At 39.9% G+C, this 14009-nt stretch overlaps 1 pseudogene; it reads left to right on the top strand.

Moving 5' to 3' along the window:
* Positions 1-6540: 6540 nt before the first annotated feature.
* LOC131827976 (large ribosomal subunit protein uL16-like) overlaps positions 6541-14009 on the top strand; it is a 47343-nt pseudogene continuing 39874 nt past the window's right edge.

Raw genomic sequence — 14009 nt, 5'->3', positions numbered from 1 at the left:
GGGAAAAGGGAGAAAAGAGTGTTACTAGAGCCCGCTGAGAGTTGAAACCTTAAGGGAGGGTTTGCCTGGTAGGAATTATAGTTGGGGAGGGACATAGCTACTAGCAGAAGGCACCGAAACACAGAGGAAGAGTGGAGGGAAGAAACACTCTGGCTTCTCTTCTCTCTACCCTTAAGTGCATTTAAGTGCCTCCACTGGTCAACTCCAATGGAAGCCAGGCATCAAACAAGAAGAGTGATGCACTGCATCTTCATGAGCTCCTGGAACCCAGGTCAGGTCCAAGAAGGCACAGAACATCTGGAGAAATATACAGTACAAAGTACCAGTATCTGGAGTATATACAGTACCAAAGGACAATAGAGTACCTTATACAATCAATGAAAACTGGTATATTTCAGAAAGAGTGGGGACCCAGCCAGTTTCAGGAAACTTAGAGCTTCATTGAACTTTGCTCCTAATGCTTTTTATTGATCTGATTCATTTCTCAATACTCTTAGTCTCCATATCTCTTAGTTCAAATTCTTGACAAAGATTTTTATTGGCTATGAATCAGCCAGTCTAGTCTCTTTCTTGTCAAGCGCTACCCATGATCTAACTAACTGTGCCCAGGAACTTATATCCTGCAGTTGGATATAGCAGTAGTGGTCCAGTCCCTTAGGTAAGGGGGCAGTTTTAGAAGATCATGGCTGGAAAGGCACCCCAAAATTACCAGCTACTCAAATATAGGAGTGGTTGTTGTATATTACATGAAGTCATTAGTATGCTATCAGAGCTCTCTTCTTAGGGCAGAGGGGAAGATGATAAATTTTAGGCACTACAATTAAAGGTCATGAATAAAAGAAAGTACTAAATGTATGCGTGGAAGTAGTGGCAATATCGTCGGCTAATTCTCAACCAGGGTTATTAAGAGCAGGCAGTACTCAGTGCACCTTCAAACACCACTGTCCTGCAGTAATGTTACGGGAAATCCCCTGGAACTTGGCAAAGTGGCTACCTTGCTCTCAACTTTGTTTAAGGAATTATTCTACTACAAAATTACTTGTGTGGCATTCTATAAATTGTGTGTTATAAGGCTGGAGCCATCCTGGAACCAAGTTTTATCTCTTCCCATGTCTACAACCCACGGAATATGGTGGAGTGCAACAGCCTGAAGTAGCTTGATAAGGGGGAACGTGCATAAAGAAACACCAAAAGGCAGCAGAACTTATACAAGAGGTTTCAAGACCCAGCTATTTGAAAGCACAATACTATTGAAATACCAATTGAGAGCTTTCCTGTGGTGGGATGAAATGCTATTATACTCTTAGCTATTTCCTACCTATTATCAATATGAAAGAGAAAATCCACAAAGAGATTTTTTGGTGACTCATCATTTTAGTCAAATTATGTGGGGACATCTGTTTGGCTTGTCAGACTCTTACAGTAATAATAGGATTTAAAAAATACTCTGAGCAGGTTTTCAATATGTGATCCCAGACCAATAGTATCAACATCGCTTGGGAACCTAAACATGCAAATTCCTGGGGCACCTGGGTGGCTCAGTAAGTTAAGTCTTAGACACTTGATTTTGGTTCAGGTCTTGGTTTCAGAGTCATGGAATTAACCCCCACATGGACCTCCTTGGTTGAGTCCCCCAGTTGAGTCCTCTGGTGGAGCCCTGCTTCTGGCCCTCCTCCAAGAGAGTCTGCTAGAGATTCTCTCCCTTTGCCCCTCCCCCCATTCATGCGCCTCAAATAAATAAATAAATATTTAAAAAAATGCATATTTGTGGCTGGTGAGAGTTTGAGAACCATACTACATCAGAATCACTGATGGATTTATTAAAACCCAGCTTGTTTCCTGTCTCTACATCACCCCCCGACCCCCTTGCTGATTTAGCAGGTCTGAATTGGGGCTCAGGAGGACGCCATGATTGAAGAGAAAGTTTTCTGGAAAAATGGCTTCCACCCTAAAATTAGTAAATATATAAGGAAAAGTTTTTTGGACTAGAGAAACAGATGTGCTTCATATAATCCTTAGGAGGATACTTCCTAGACAGTCAGACTGTCTACATCAAAATGCAAAGATTCTTAATTTGGCAAGATTTCTTCTTTTTAATGTTATTTGCTTTGGGATGGTGAAGTCTTAAGAAATATTTTATAAAATAGCAACCCAGAAATGGCTTCAAGAGTTCAGAGCATTTGTTTCAAATTTAGAAGAAACGACAAGTAAGACCCCATGTATTACCCATGTAAGCAGTATTCTAATTAACTGAATTTGAAAAGTGATTCTTAATGAGCATAAAAATAAAAAACCAAGTTCATATTTCAGTGTCATTTGAGAATCTTCTGTCAGTGTCCTAGAAAAAGAAGGAAAAGAGAAAATGCTTGATATATCTTATGAAATTGCTTCCCCATTCTTTCATGTTTTAAAACCGTTCCTAGGCCCAGAACTTGCTGTCTGTATGCATTTCAGGGCTGTGTAGGTACTAACACAGATGCACCAAGACAGTGCAATAACTATGGAAAAACATCAATGAATCCATTAGGACATTGGGTATTATCACAGCAGCCATTCCTAGGTGGCTGTAATATCATAGCAGATACAGGATTTATGTTCTGTAGTCATTGAGAACAGCCATGACACACATTTTCCTCCCTTTCATAATTTAATTACTGTCACCACATATTATTATCAGCCATTACCACAGATTCCAGAATATGGAAAGTCACTGGAGCCAGAGCAGAGGAGCCAAGTAAAACACCTGCAAGGGATTTCAAAAGTGATTACAGTTCAGTTGCTCTATTTTGAATGAAAAATACAGATGATGAAGCCACGAAGCATCTGTTCTTTTTCCTTCTGGCTCTGTGCAGTACCGTGTCATGCATTTGCCTTGTGACTTCAATCAGCCCCCCTCCCACAGAGCATGCCGTACTTCATGCATATGGTCACTCAACAAATGTTTATGACTTATAAATATTTACCAAAGAAAGTATGATCGGTGTCTGTTAGCAACAGTTTTTGGAGCAGATGCTGTTTTCGGAGCGTGGCAGTCATCACATGGATGACGAGAACAGAACATTTCTATGCTAACACCTGACAGTTGTGATTCTTCTCCAGTTCTTAAAGATATTTCACATATAATATTTTATGTCACCCTAGCTCCGGTTCTGGGATTAGAATAGAAAGCAATGATCTCCACAGTAAAAGAGCAGAAACCTGTTTTGAGTGACTTGACAAAGGTCTCAGTGCTAATGAGTACTGGGGTGGGGATGCATACGCAGGTTTTTCATTCTCAAGTTCAACATTTAAGATTTAAAACAAATAAAATGGATGCTTTTACGGTTTGGCATTCTCACCTTTTCTTTCTGGAATCTTGAGTTTTCCCTTTTCCTTTTGGCAAATGAGAATAAAAAAAAATTTTTTTCCTCAAACCCTTTCCAAAAGTACAATCAGATGCCACATTAACAATAGAAGTGAGGGGCGCCTGCATGGCTCAGTGGGTTAAAGCCTCTGCCTTCGGCTCCGGTCATGATCCCAGGGTCCTGGGATTGAGCCCCGCATCGGGCTCTCTGCTCAGCGGGGAGCCTGCTTCCTCCCCCTCTCTACCTTCCTCTCTGCCTACTTGTGAGTCTCTGTCAAATAAATGAATAAAATCTTAAAAAAAAAAAAAAGGAATAGAAGTGAGAGAAACCTAGCCCCAAGTTCAGGTCCATTATCGATGTTGGGGCTAACTGGGCAGTAGGTACAGTGCTTAGGGAACTAACTGTAGCCATCCTGTGGGGCCATTCTTCCACTGGCTTCTTGGTTCTCTAGTCCCCGCTTCTCCAGTCCTGGAAAATGGAATGTGCTGTTTCTATAAAACAATGTGCTCTTTTTTGTAAAACTAGCTTTAAATGCTGCTGCCTCCTCCCTTAGCTGTTGGAAATTGTTGTTTCTATCTGGAAAGGGATTGCAGAAAATGCCTTGTAAGAATAGGAACCCAGCATAGATCCCAGACAGCAGTATGGCTGTTGGTTTTGCTGGAGAGGGATCTGAGAAGCTTCGGTAAGATTCCTGAAATTCCACTGTTAGTCTCACATAAGCTAAATAAAACTAGACAAAGCGTATTCAGTTTTAGCTTGGACTATAAAGTAACACAGAAATAAACAGACATGATTCAAGGTTTTCCTTGAGGTGCCTGCAAGTCTTGCACAAAGTATATTGGTATAAATAAAAGTCCTATTCATGCCCAGTGAGGTAGATATGTCGTACTTCTAAACATTTTGTGAATATAGCTCATAGGACATATCCTTGCATGTTTCTTTTTAAGAAGCTTTATTTTTAACACCAATTCCACTGACCATGAAACATGTTAGACTTTCAAGTTTTATTCTAAATAAGAGAAAGGGGAGGGGAAGCCAAAATCTGCCCAGCCTGGTTATTCTACTAGGGAAATTCAGATGGCTCTTCGCAGGTCCTGAGAAGGTATAATCAGTGCATGCTTTTCAAAGCAGACAATGATGTGGCATTTTTGATCATGGCAGGGAACAGAATTTTTCTATTTAGTTTAAGAGTAAATGGGTTTGTTACAGGTTAATAAACCCTTTATAGAATTGCTGAGAAGGTTAAAGTTGAACTCAAAGAATTGCTTTAATGGCCCAAAGGCCAACCAGAAACTACAGAGTTGTAAAAGCAGCTGGTGCCAAAAATCAAGGGGTCCCCCTACAACCAGGAGACCGCTAGGGTCAGGGAGCACTGGCAGCAGAAACCAGCAGAAACCAGCAGAAACACTGCTTGCTACCAGAGCCAGTGGAAGCAGCAGAATCCCAGGCTCTGCCTCCTCGCTGCCGTCCAAATGCCGTGAACGTACGTCTGACAGTAGCCTTGGTCGGATCCAGAGTACTAGCTGCAAGGGAGTCTGGGAATAAGATTTTTTTTTTAAAGCTTTCCAGCATAAAAATAACATACATGCATCACATTTTACCAGTCTGCTCCCCTCAAATGGGCGCCGGGATTGCTTGTCATCTTCAGCTGCAAACTGCAGAGAAAATTCTTCTGGACTAGGTGATGTGATATTTTCTCTAGGATATATCCCTAGAGGTGGGATCACAGGGTTATAGAATACATGCGCACTTTAAAAAAAACTTGAGTCCTGCCAGGATATTACTGCCAGAATGGTGCCGGTAGCCTTACAAAAATTTAGTGTATAAATCACTTTACATTTATACATACTATTATCAAATACGAATGGTTTTTACTTCCAAGGAAGAGCCTCTAAGGCAAAAAATAGATTTTTATTTCTTTTTCCTTTTTTTTAAAAAAAGATTTTATTTATTTTATTTGACAGACAGAGATCACAAATAGGCAGAGAGGCAGGCAGAGAGAGAGAGGGGGAAGCAGGCTCCCTGCTGAGAAGAGAGTCCAATGCGGGGCTCGATCCCAAGACCCTGGGATCATGATCTGAGCTGAAGGCAGAGGCTTAACCCACTGAGCCACCCAGGTGCCCAATAGATTTTTATTTCTTAAATATTATGTCTGAAATAGTATAATAGAAGATAAGTTGGTAGGAATACTCTGGTAAAATTTTATTTGCTTTTGTAAAAATGGGCACCATTGTGGGGCCCTAGAGAGCTCCACAGGTCCTGCGTTGGATGAAACTTAGATCCTGTGTATAGGACACTGGGCAGGCTCCTTAACTCCGTGTGAGCCTCATTTCTGTGAGCATTCCCCAAAGGGTGGCCATGATAATAAGGACATGGTTGAAGAATTGGAGTTAAGGGACATGAATTCATCAGGACAATGGCTGGCACATAGTCCTTGTGCAGGCCATGTTAATTTTTCATTGAGCACCCATGGACTTTTCCTACTGCCGCTCACATATAACTCCCATATGAATGAATTTTGTGGCAAACAGAGGCCAAGATTGTAGATGACCAATAACTAAATCCCTGCTGGCTAGTCCCTCATCAGTGCTGGAAGGGTTGCAGAGTGAAAGGTAAGACACAATTTCCCTTGGTTTTTTTTGTTTTTTGTTTTTAAGATTTATTTTACAGGGAGAGTGTGTGTGAGGAGGAAAAGGGGCAGAGGGAGAGGAAGAGAGAGAGAGAATCCCAAGCAGACTCCCCACTGAGTGGGGAGCCTGAAGCGGGGCTCAATCCCAGGACCCTGAGATCGTGACCTGAGCTGAAACAAGAGCCCAACACTTAATGGCCCAAGACACCTAGTGCCCTTTTGCTCCTTTGAGGACCTCAGATGGTGAAGGAGAAGGACACACATGCCCTTTTTGTTTAACTCTGTGGATGACCGTAGAGAAGCACCCAGAGTGGCGAGCAGGGTGCAGGCTGCTCATCTAAGAGGAGAGGCTTGAGGCCAGAACCAGCCCTTCCCCAGTGTTCGCTCACCCACAGGCATGTTGTCGCCTGCCTCAGCTTTCCCGATGATTTCTCTCAGGGTTAAGTGGTCCTGCTTTTACCCACCCACACCAAACTGCGTTTCCTTTTAACACATCTTGCCGTACTGTCCTGTAGTCTACACTGTGATTGTTGGAGTGACTGACTAGATGTGCTCTGTCATTTCACCATGGCCACGCTTGGATTTCAGGTGGCATTTCTTCGTTGCCTGATTTCCGTGTCCGTTCAGGTACAGGTACTCTCTCTCTTCCAAAAATAAAAATAGATAATAATAATAGAAATAAATAAAATAAATAATAATAAAAATAAATAAAATATTTAAAACCTGACCAGCGGTTTGACCAGGGTGGATTGGATCCAGAGTCAGTAAGTAGGTATGAAGGTATAAACCGTGTAACTGGCCAGGTGAGACGAGATACTGACATCTCTCAGAGCAACAGCAGGAAGCAGCTGCCACCCTTAACCAAAGCCAGGGCCGCGGGTCCTCAGGTTGAAATGACCAAAAGGCAGAAGCTCAGAGAAGGGGTGAATAGAGGTGCGACTCAGGCAGCCGGCAGGGGACTGTTCAGCCATGGCTGGTGGTGGTATCTTGAGGCTGGCTGCCAGGTGTTAGAAAACCTGCAAATTGCCTTCAGTTGCCGAGGTGGCACCGGTAGGAATTGCCTGCCCAGGTGAAGAATGTTGCTGGGCGACACGGGGACTGCAAGTGTGCGGAGCCGTAAGGGCCAGGAAGGCCTGAGTCCTTCCCTCCTTCTCCAGCCCAGCATGCTCCGTCCAGCGCCCCCTATTGACAGAGCCTAACAGGGAGTCAGGGGGACCGCAGAAATTGGATTTACAGTCAGAACCCCATTTGTCTGGAACAGTATAAAAGGGTGGGTTTGGAGCTGAAGGATAATAGCATGATAACTGACCTATTTCTTTAAATATGTCATTTTTCTGCATGTGGCTGTCCAATTTTCCCAACACCATTTATTCAAGATGCTGTCTTTTTTCCATTGGACATTCTTTCCTGCTTTGTCGAAGATTAGTTGACCATAAAGTTGAGGGTCTATTTCTGGGCTCTCTATTCTCTAGGACCCGTATCCACACGTCCATCCACAGATAAATGTGTTTGCGGAAGGTGGTATAGACATTTAGCGGAACACTGCTCAGCCTTTTTTTTTTTTTTAATTTTTTAAATTTTTTATAAACATATATTTTTATCCCCAGGGGTACAGGTCTGTGAATCGCCAGGTTTACACACTTCACAGCACTCACCAAAGCACATACCCTCCCCAATGTCCATAACCCCACCCCCCTTCGCCCAACCCCCCTCCCCCCAGCAACCCTCAGTTTGTTTTGTGAGATTAAGAGTCACTTATGGTTTGTCTCCCTCCCAATCCCATCTTGTTTCATTGATTCTTCTCCTACCCACTTAAGCCCCCATGTTGCATCACCACTTCCTCATATCAGGGAGATCATATGATAGTTGTCTTTCTCTGCTTGACTTATTTTGCTAAGCATGATACGCTCTAGTTCCATCCATGTTGTCGCAAATGGCAAGATTTCATTTCTTTTGATGGCTGCATAGTATTCCATTGTACATATATACCACATCTTCTTTATCTGTTCATCTGTTGATGGACATCTAGGTTCTTTCCATAGTTTGGCTATTGTGGACATGGCTGCTATAAACATTCGGGTGCATGTGCCCCTTTGGATCACTACGTTTGTATCTTTAGGGTAAATACCCAGTAGTGCAATTGCTGGGTCATAGGGCAGTTCTATTTTCAACATTTTGAGGAACCTCCATGCTGTTTTCCAGAGTGGTTGCACCACTTTGCATTCCCACCAACAGTGTAGGAGGGTTCCCCTTTCTCCGCATCCTTGCCAGCATCTGTCATTTCCTGACTTGTTGATTTTAGCCATTCTGACTGGTGTGAGGTGATATCTCATTGTGGTTTTGATTTGTATTTCCCTGATGCCAAGTGATATAGAGCACTTTTTCATGTGTCTGTTGGCCATCTGGATGTCTTCTTTGCAGAAATGTCTGTTCATGTCCTCTGCCCATTTCTTGATTGGATTATTTGTTCTTTGGGTGTTGAGTTTGCTAAGTTCTTTATAGATTTTGGACACTAGTCCTTTTCTGATATGTCGTTTGCAAATATCTTCTCCCATTCTGTCAGTTGTCTTTTGATTTTGTTAACTGTTTCCTTTGCTGTGCAAAAGCTTTTGATCTTGATGAAATCCCAATAGTTCATTTTTGCCCTTGCTTCCTTTGCCTTTGGCGATGTTCCTAGGAAGATGTTGCTGCGGCTGAGGTCGAAGAGGTTGCTGCCTGTGTTCTCCTCAAGGATTTTGATGGATTCCTTTCACACATTGAGGTCCTTCATCCATTTTGAGTCTATTTTCGTGTGTGGTGTAAGGAAATGGTCCAATTTCATTTTTCTGCATGTGGCTGTCCAATTTTCCCAACACCATTTATTGAAGAGGATGTCTTTTTCCATTGGACATTCTTTCCTGCTTTGTCAAAGATTAGTTGACCATAAAGTTGAGGGTCTATTTCTGGGCTCTCTACTCTGTTCCATTGATCTATGTGTCTGTTTTTGTGCCAGTGCCATGCTGTCTTGATGATGACAGCTTTGTAATAGAGCTTGAAGTCCGGAATTGTGATGCCACCAACTTTGGCTTTCTTTTTCAATATCCCTTTGGGTATTCGAGGTCTTAGAAGATGGAAATCCTGCCGTATACTATGCTGCGAATGAACTGTGGGGGCATCATGCTGAGTGAAATAAGCCAGTCACAAAAGGACAAATAGTATATGATTCTACTTATGTGAAGTATCTGAAGAGTCAAACACACAGAAACAAAAAATGGTGATCGCCAGGGATTGGGGGAAGGGAAAAATTGGGAGTTTTTGTTTAATGGAAATAGAGTTTGTTTTGCAAAGATGAGGAAGTTCTAGAGATCTGTTACACAACAATGTGAGTAAACTTAAGATTGCTGAACCGTACACCTAGAAATAAGTGTTGCCTGGGTGGCTCAGCCGGTTAAGCATCTGCCTTCAGCTCAGGTCTTGATCCCATAGTCCTGGGATCTGGTCTCTCCTGGGGCTACCAGCTCAATAGGGAGTCTGCTTTTCCCTCTGTCCCTCTCCCTGTTCATGTGCAGGCTTTATCCCTCTCTCTCTTCCAAAAATGAAAATAGATAATAATAATAGAAATAAATAAAATAAATAATAATAAAAATAAATAAAATATTTAAAAAATGATTAAAAATAAAAATTTCTATTTTTTTTACCACAATTAAAATTGTAAAAACATTACTTAAAAATTATTTAAAAATTAGGGTCCATTAAAAACTGCCAAAAAAAAAAAAAAAACCCACTGCCTATCTCCAACATTTTATGTCTCTCCATAAATTTCTCAGTCTGATTTTTATGTTTTTCCACATTACTTGGTGGAGAATCCTTGATCCTTATCCCATATTAATCAAGTAATCTTCGATTTTTTTTCATTGTTACCTGAATAATATTCAGGATACAAATGACAAAAGCAAGCAACTATTTATGAAATATAATTGCAAAATAAGATCATTGTCTTGCAAAAAAGACTACTCTACAGCTGCTTGTAAGACCCTCTATCAATAGAACGGTCCAAAGTAAAATGAATTGTTTACAAAAGCAGCAAAAACATTTTAGTTAGGTTTACAGGCCACAGCGAAATTTCTTTGTTGAAATCGTGAGCGGTGGAGCCAGTTTTATGCTCTTTCCTGGCCCATTCTCTGTCACATTGCCTGCTGGAGCCAATCTTTGCCATGCTGCCTCATAAACTTTTACAGTAAATATTCCATTATTGGACACTGGGGTAGAGAATGATGGAAGGGAATGTAATTGTTTTAGCTTTAAATTTACCCTTGTTCAAATTTGTCTTTGATATACAGCACAAGAGCAGCCTGTAAGTCATGAAGGCGTTCACCTCTCTCCAAGCTGGATTGCATTTAAACCATTCCAGACAGATGAGGGAAGTGCCCCTTAGGAGAAGGAGAAAGCAATCTCACAATCCCTCTTAGGAACTCATCCCCTGTTTGACAAATCTTGCCACTGGGGTCTTTGTAGTTAGCCAGAGTTTCATCTGCTTCAATACTCCCCCATCACCCTCTCCCAAACTTCTGGTTACATCATTAATGGATATTGGAAGCAGCTGGCCTCTTTCTTCTGCATAAGGGACTTTTATAGACACGAAAATGATTATGCAGTTTCCCTTACACTACTCTGCTGAACAATTCTGTCTTCTAATTTTACCCCATAAATTTTATTTTTCAGAATTTTTTTAAAAGATTTTATTTATTTATTTGACAGACAGAGATCAGAAGTAGGCAGAGAGGCAGGCAGAGAGAGGAGGAAGCAGGCTCCCTGCTGAGCAGAGAGCCCGATGCGGGACTTGATCCCAGAACCCTGGGATCATGATCTGAGCTGAAGGCAGAGGCTTAACCCACTGAGCCACCCAGACACCTCTATTTTTCAGATCTTTCAGGGATCTTTCTGAGGCTTCTGAATCTTTTGTAATTTACCAGACTGTTCTAAAATTGTGGAATTCCAGTTTTCATGAAACTCTAATATATTTCTAAGCATTTTTGAGATTAGTGGAATGATTAACTCATCCCTGTACAATGTTTACTTTAAAAATAAATGTCATTATTAAACCACTTTTCAAATCTTTGTGGTTTTCCTGACAAAAAGGAAAAATATCACTCACACCATTTGCTGCAAAGCTATTAGCCCTCATAATGTCAGGTGGAAAATCAGCTTCTTTGGGGGAGATTTTTAATCTATATGGAAAATAAGATATTATAAAAAATATGGAAATATATATATTAGTGGGAATGAAGATCAGTTAGGATGAATGTAGTGTGAGAGGCTTTCCTCAAATTATAAAGAATTTTTGCTATTTTTCTTTAAATATAAAAAATGTAAAGAAAAAGTTAAAAACACCTAAAATCACACCATTTTGAGCTATGAAGATTTAACATAGTAGTGACCATCTTTTTTGTTTCTCTTTATATTTTCACATATTTATAATTTATCTTAAAGACAATCATGTTATTTTTCTTCATCACATTTTAAAGGCATTTTTCTGTATGCATTCTTAACTTCATATGCTCTCCTTTCTCCCTCAAATAACTAATGTTTTATCCCTCCAGTCCTTTTTCATTGACATGTGATCATATTTGAGTCTGTGTTTAAAGGCTTGTCACTGTTTTAGAGAAAACAATATAGTCGTTTACACATCTTGCTTTTCTCACTAAACAAATCTTTATGGAAGTTCTTACCAGGCAACTATATAGATTTAACTCATTTATTTTCATGGCTGCATAATGGCACGGCTGTAACTCCATTTCACCTCTCCCCCCGTTGTGTCTGTAATATTCTTTAGTTGCTGTATCAGGTTAGATCTCCAGATTGTGGTTCCATAGTCATTAATATATCAGAAAGGGACAACAGAAGGTTCTATAGCCATTAATATATCAAAACAGGATAATAGAAGTTGAAAACAGGACAACATGAAAGTAAAATATACACAGAAATCTAGAAAAAGAACTACAAAGAAATCAAAAAGCAGAAGGAAGAAAGTATTAAGGATAGAAATGGAAAATAATGAATTAGAATACAAAGTAAAACAAAAAGGGAGAATTAATCAGTCCAAAAGCTGGTTCTTTGGGGGAAAAAATATCGGCAAAATTGACAAACCACTGGCCCAACTAACAAAGAAATTAAAGAAGAAACTTAAATATACACAAAATTGGAAATCCTAAGGTAGAGGTTCGGAAGAAAGAAAGCTTTAAAAACTCTAAAAGACTACTTTGCACAGCTCTCTACAAAGAAATTTAAAATGCATAATTTTCTGGTGTAATGCAATTTTCTAGTAAATGTGGAATGCCTAAATATGTCAATTAACAGAGATGAAATGGAAAAATCAAAGAGCACTCCATTATAAATCTCAGATGGTTTAACATGGGAATTTACTAAAACTTTAAAGATCAGTTATTTTAATAGTATTTAAACCATTTCAGAGCATGGTTTAAAAATAAGTCTTTCAAATTCTTTCTATGAAGCAAATTGGTCTCAAAACCCAGCAAAGTTTTGTATACTTGAAATTAATGTAACATTGTGTGTGAACTATACTCAAGAAAAAAAACTGACAGAATTTGCACCCCAAAATAAAACTGGCCAGTCTCATTATGATGATCAAATTGAATTGTTCTAAATCAAATTTTAGGAATTTATTAGCTCATTAATAAAAACAGTATGATCAAATGAAGTAGTTTTCCTGAAATGTAAAAGCTCAACATAGGAAAATCAGCTAATATCTTCATCATTTTAATAAGAAGAGAAATCATATGATCATTTCTATAGATGCAGAAAATTTCACAAAATTCAACCATAGTTCAATAAAGAGAAAATGGTGGATACTTTTTGAACAAGGTAAAATATATACCTCCATCTAAAGCCAGGGTTACTCAATGGGCAAGCATTAGAGGATTTATTGCTAAAATGATAAGGCAAACATCTCTACACTATGCTGGAGGTGGTAGTAAATGAATTTAGACATGACAAAGTAATTAGAGGTATAAGAATTGAAATGAAGAAATAAACTATCTCTATTTGCAGAGGATATGATTATATATCTAGAGAGCCCAAAAGAATCAATGGGAAAGCTACTTATGTAAACAAACAAACAAAAAAAACTTAATGAACTAACAATTTATGGTATTATCACATAACAATTAAACTAAAATCAGTTCTACAGGAGAATTCATATTAATGTTCAACAGCATTCTTTTTGCTAATGCCTCTCCAGATTCTAGAAAACCTCATCTTCTGGGAGAGTTTTAGGAAGTGATGATGGGAACAAAATTCATTCTGTCATTGCATGTTCACAATAGATTTCCTATGGACTTCATACTTCAAGGTCAGTTTGGATATAAATGACATGGCTCATATTTTCTTTTATTTTTTTATGATTTATTTACTTATTTTAGAGAGACAGAGAGTGTGTATCTGAGCTTGGGGAGGGGCAAAAGGAGTGGAAGAGATAGAAAACTCAAGTGGACTCCCTTTTTAAAAAATTAATTAATTAATTAATTTTAAAATTTCTTTTCAGTGTTCCAGAATTGTTTATGCATCACACCCAGTGCTCCATGCAATACATGCCTTCCATAATATCCACCACCAGGCTCACCCAACCTCCCACCCCCAACCCCTCCAAAACCCTCACATTGTTTCTCAGAGCCCACAGTCTCTCATGGTTCATCTCCCCCTCCAGTTTCCCCTCAACTCCCTTCTCCTCTCCATCTCCCAGTGTCCTCCGTGTTATTCCTTATGCTCCACAAGTAAGTGAAACCATATGATAATTGACTCTCTCTGCCTGACTTATTTCACTCAACGTAATCTCTTCCAGTCCCATCCATGTTGATACAAAAGTTGGGTATTCGTCCTTCCTGATGGAGGCACAATACTCCATTGTATATGTGGACCACATCTTCCTTATCCATTCGTCCATTGAAGGGCATCTTGGTTCTTTCCACAGTTTGGCGACCATGGCCATTGCTGCTATGAACATTGGGGTACAGATGGCCCTTTTTTTCCCACAACATCTG

Source organism: Mustela lutreola, chromosome 3, assembly GCF_030435805.1.
Source record: "Mustela lutreola isolate mMusLut2 chromosome 3, mMusLut2.pri, whole genome shotgun sequence".
NCBI lineage: Eukaryota > Metazoa > Chordata > Mammalia > Carnivora > Mustelidae > Mustela > Mustela lutreola.
The sequence above is the reverse complement of the archived record's forward strand: the minus strand, read 5'-3'. Positions and strand labels throughout refer to the sequence as shown.